The sequence below is a fragment of the Triticum dicoccoides genome, unplaced genomic scaffold, assembly GCF_002162155.2.
Source record: "Triticum dicoccoides isolate Atlit2015 ecotype Zavitan unplaced genomic scaffold, WEW_v2.0 scaffold66019, whole genome shotgun sequence".
Taxonomy (NCBI): domain Eukaryota; kingdom Viridiplantae; phylum Streptophyta; class Magnoliopsida; order Poales; family Poaceae; genus Triticum; species Triticum dicoccoides.
Genome location: NW_021289856.1, coordinates 1 through 5,390, shown reverse-complemented (window position 1 = coordinate 5,390; position 5,390 = coordinate 1). Strand labels below are relative to the sequence as shown.

At 51.9% G+C, this 5,390-nt stretch overlaps 1 pseudogene; it reads left to right on the top strand.

Moving 5' to 3' along the window:
- Window positions 1-144: 144 nt before the first annotated feature.
- On the top strand, window positions 145-1,043 carry LOC119347384 (annotated as a pseudogene).
- The last annotated feature ends 4,347 nt before the right edge of the window (window positions 1,044-5,390 follow it).

The following is a 5,390-nucleotide window of genomic DNA, read 5'->3' as shown; positions in this document are numbered from 1 at the left end:
CGACGGGACAGGCGGCGCGGTGGTGGCGCGCTCGTGCTGGCCGGGGATGGCGTGGGCGTCTCTGGCGGCGGCGCTCAGATCTGGTCGCCACGAGGCGCGGTCGGGGGCGCACTAGGCTGCGGGCGGCCGCCCTCTGCCGTGGCTATGCTGGTGGGGGTGGCGGCGCTGCAGTGCGGGTGCGGCAGGCCAGCGGGTGGTGATGGCGCGGCGGCGCGTCCGGATCCGCCCCTGACGCTGCGGGCCGCGGGCGGCCCTTTCGCGGCAGCTCGATGGTGTGGGGGCGGCACGGCAGCGGTGGAGGTGGGCAACCCTCGTCTAGGCGGGCCCTTGCGCCTGGATGGCGGCGCTCGGCGCGGGAGGGCCTCCCTGGTGAGCTTCCTGGGCTACGGCGGCGGGTCGATTTGGTTTCCCTCCTCGGCGGGCGCGCGTTTGCAGATGGCCTCGCGGAGATATGTGCCAGCTACCATGGTGGGGCATCACGGGGGTTCCGCGGAGGAGCTAGGTAGGACGGACGGGTGGCCTCGATGCGGTCGCGCCACCTGTCGCTGGCACAGTTTGCTGGTCCGGATGCGTCCGCTCCTCATCCTCCTCCTTTCCTCGTGCTCGGCGGGGAGTTCGGTTGGAGGGATGGGCGGCCTCAATCCGGTCGCGCCACCTGTCGCTGGCACGGGATGTGCCGGTCCGGATTCGGCCGCTCCCCTTTCTCCCCCGTTCCTCGGCCACGGTCGGGTTGGTGTAGGTCTTCCAGCGGAGCGTCTGCGGGTGGTTCTGCTGGTCGAGGGTCGTCGGTTGGTCCAAAGTTGGGGCCTTTGTGTAGGCCTCGGGGTTGTCTGGTTGCAGGGCGGCGGCTCTGGCGGCGGGAGGCGCGGCGTTTGCAGGCGGAGCGTGTGCCTCAGGTGCGGGCGGGCAACCATGGCCTCGCGGGTGGCGTGGTTGCGGGTGGTTGACGGAGTTAAGGTGCGACGGTGGGGTGTGGGCGTCGGGGTACACCACTTGCCCAGTCCTCTGACTGGCCGACGGTGGCGGCGGCAATTGACGCCGTACCCTTCCTGAAGGCTCAGTCGCGGCGTTCTCACTCTTACCGCCTTGCTCCGGGTGAAAACCTGATCTTCACGGATCGGGCGGTGGCGACTATCCATGGTTGGACCCTTCTTGGAGGCATCGCTTTGGAGGCCTGGCTTCGTTGTGTCCGGTTCACCTCTCTCTTGTTGTCGGTGGGGTGGTGTGTCGGTTCCCGGCACCTTTGTATCTTTCCTTGGGTGTGTGCGTTGTTCGGTCTCTCGGTTGTAATCGGTGATGGTGCTTTATATATAAAGCGGGGGGAAACCCTTTTTCGGTAATGACCGCCCAAGGATGAAACAAATCAATAGCAAATTAAGTTGGTGGCAAAGATACATCACTAAGCATCACATGATCAAAGAATTTGATGTGCCATGTTCCTGTCTTCTGTGGATCAGCACATCACCAGACCGAACCAATCAAACTTCAGTATCTCAGGATTACTATGAAATGTGGATTCCTTAGGAAATATTCCTATATGATTCAATCCTATGAATCAAACGCCAATGTAGAAAAAAAAACTCCCAAGAATTAAAACCCTTCAAAAATCCTATGAAAATTCTTCGAAACAAAGAGGCCCTTAACGGTGTAGTGGGTGACTCATAATTTGGTGTGGCAACATTTGCACCAGGTAGAAAATCTTGTGTTTCATGCTCGCACCAAGTATGTTGGCCGAAAAGTCATCTATTGATGTTGTCAGTGGAGTCCCTCGTCCATCCATGTATGAATAGCGGTATCCCCCATTTTGGACAGTGAAGAGGTAGTCGAGGCAATTTGCATGTATATTTGCGTTCGGCTTTGCTACTTTCTTTCTAGAAAAGAATGTCCGCGGAAGGGAATAGTCTAAGTGACTACGACTTTGTGAGAGAAAGGGTTGCTAAGAACCTTCTTCACAGTCGGTTCATTCCTTCTAAGGTCGTGTTGCAAATGGCTTCACGAAAGCCTTATCATAAGAATCTAAAAATAGTTCCGGTGTGATCTCAACTTATCCAAGTTGTGAGCGAGAGAGGTTATTATAACATGCTAGAAAATTTTGTACTTCTTTGATGTACACGGGTGGTTACTGGTTAGAGATGAAATAAAATTGTATTCTTATATAAGACCAAAGGCTTGTTGATCAAGATTGTAAGAAACGTAAACTTTGCAAGCTAGCCGAGTCTAGTGATCCCTATTGATAAACAACCACATGATCTCTATGAAGGTTGGAACACCTCAACCTAGCACCAAAGTTTATAGTGACACCCGCAACTTGGACACTGATGACTCGCGCCTTGCCGTATGACCGCTCACCACGAGAGTATACCCATTCAATACCAACCCATTCCATTGTCATCATTGCCGTGGTAACACATCCTGCCCCAGGAGAGGTCACCTTAGCGGTCGAAACTTTGCCATGCTTGCTGAAGAAGCGGCGCATCAAGGAGCTATCCATGCCGACACACCCGGAGGATGGTTTTGCACCACGAAGCTGAAGGACTCCTTGGAATGTTCTGGTCGTTTCTCCTTCCGGATAGATCTACCTCCTATTGTTGGATGATATGCCTTTGGAGCCTCCAGCCATTCTTTAATTACCTTAGGAAAAAAGCAAGGTTGGTTATGGACCATGACGGCTATGATGCCAAACACACACACATGCACGCAAGTATGCCTACATAAGTGAGTCGAAGTTCATCAAATCATCATTTATGAAGTATATGATATGATCTTCTAGTTGTTGTTGAAAATAGTAAATTTATATTTCAAAAAGGGAACAAATATATAGGACTAGCTTCTTTATTTTTTGAAAGGGAGGTTAAAAACCCCCTGCGTGATGCACAGAAAAATCTTTATTAAAGTTGGTTTAAAGGCAGCAAGACCAAGTCCAACAACAAGTAGAGCACAAAACATGAACAACTACGACAGACCCGCATTACAAGATGTGAAATTAACACCAATAACGAAGTTCTTTGGCATCCATGCCTTCAAGAAGGGATAAAATCCCTCGCACTGCTGCATCAAATATATATGACTACCTTATGATGGCAACGCAGGTCAACCTTAAGTATGCATGCCATGTCAGCACTTCTCATGTAGTCTTAAGCTCCGTGTACCGTAGAATTAGTGCTCTCCAAAATATGGTGCAATGTGGTATCAAAGGAACTATCTGGTCTTATCAATGTCATCCCCTTCGGCGAGCTCCTGGCTCAGGCTCGACGGAGGCACCGTGGCCGGCCAAGTCTCCTTTGTCTTTTCCTCTGCTGATATCTCTCTGGCACCGCTAATTGTCCGGATGTCTGAGAAATACAACCTCTATTTCTATCTTAATATAAGATGTTTTGCCAGTTCGATTTTAAAATTGAACTTCCAACAGAGGTAGTAGTAAGCATCGGTTCTGAAAGATTAATTTTCTGGTGATGGGTTGATTAACTTGCAAGTGAGTAGTGATCACCCAATATACGTGATGAGATTGTACAATAATGGTGGAGGCTTCAAGTTGAACAAATGGTGAGCTTGGCTGTACATACCTTAACTGGAGCAATGCGAGGCCGGGGCACGAGCCACATACCCGCGTCGTTTTTATGGCTGCTCCATTTGTGCGGTAGGTATTCCATGAACTTGGTTTTGTCGTTGATGAGGTTGTACCTGAAGACGCCAAGCGGCGATGACATCGAGGAGCCGTGTTCTCTGGACCACCGTAAGAAGAAGTAAACGCACCCGGCAATTATGTTGTCCTCCCTGCCACAAAATCTCGCAGCGTCCACTGCAAAGCTGCTTGGGAACCCTAGAAACATGACACGATCTGCGAAGCTCAAGCCGTCCCTCCTTGCCCATCGCACCGTCTGTCTACCATCTACGCCAATCTCTTCCACGAGGGAGTGCACCAAAACAGCCAGTGTGAGCACCTGGCTGCTAGTGCTCTGACGATTTGAGAACCGGTAGTTGGGCGAACGGACCAGGACAGACACTTGCAACAACTCGCCATGGGACTCTAGGACGTGGCTAGAGTCAAGACGCCAATCCAAGGCCATGAACCCGTGGAATCGCCATGACGCAGCACACATCTCGTCGTTCTCAATGACACTAGCATGGAAGCCGCCGGCCCTCGTGGGCACTAGGAGGTAACAAATATCCTCGTGATCTTGCCATCATGGTACAAGGCGAAGCAATGATTGTTTTCGAACGATATGTTGTTCCTCCCCAGCCTGAACCCTCTCTCGACGACTGTCCATGCGGTATGGCCGGGACTGAGGATGGCTGCTCGGAGGTTGGTGGACGTCGTTCCTTGCTGATGGTTGTCGTCAGATTTGGAAAAATTGTAGAGGAAGACAGTGCCGTCGCCGTAGACGATGCCGCGGGATTTATACCTCATCTTCCGCTTATCGACGTGCGGGAAGGGCGGCAGGGGGATGGCCTCCCCGGTGAGATGGTCAACGAGCCTAGGCCCGTCCCGTGTGCTGAAGAACCAGTCCGCCGTGCCGCCGGCTCGCGCCACCCACCCGAGCTTGTGGAGGGTTGCGGGTACCTCGGCATGGTAGCTTGTCTTGGAGAAGACACAGCGGAGCCTGATAACGGAGAAGCGGCGACCCGACGGCTGTTAGAAATTCGCTCACAGGATTGATCACATAAAATTGCACGAACGCACGCGCACACAAAATTGATGGCCAAAGGCACGTGTCGTGCCTCGTTCTTCTCCTCTTTATTGATTTTCTGGTTTTCCCTCTGTGTTTCACGGTGTTACAAAACTCACTCAACGCTGCATATATATATATGCATCAACCTGGACGCCTGACAAGGCTAGACTAGCCGACTCCAAACACCAATCCTAAACCTACTTTATCTAGGACACGGCCTAGCGCAACTCCATTGGAAACCCACTAGTACACAGACTAGCGCTCAACCTTGTACACGGACAGGAACGAAACCTTGCCTAAACTAATCACCGGCGACCCTGATCACACTACTAATCCTAACCATAACTTGGACATGTTTGGATTATTCCAACATTCACCCCCTAATCGAAACATCATACTCTTCACACGAACGAGACACGCAGATGATCACCTGTTCATCATGTCATGTTGGCTGCCTCCGGTGACGCAATTTACCGGACCGCAACTTCTCTGGCAACAATGACCACCATTTCATCATCATCTTTTTTTTTTCTGCCGACTTGTAGACTGAAACCAACGATCATCCAGACTACCAGCCACGCTGCCACATCTTAGCGTGCTACATGCAGACTAAACGCATAGCCTCATGCAGGAACTCGACTTAACTGGTCCGCGTCCATCTTCTCGTTGATCTTCATCTTCACATCGATTTCTTGCACACGGGGAGACACATCTATTCAC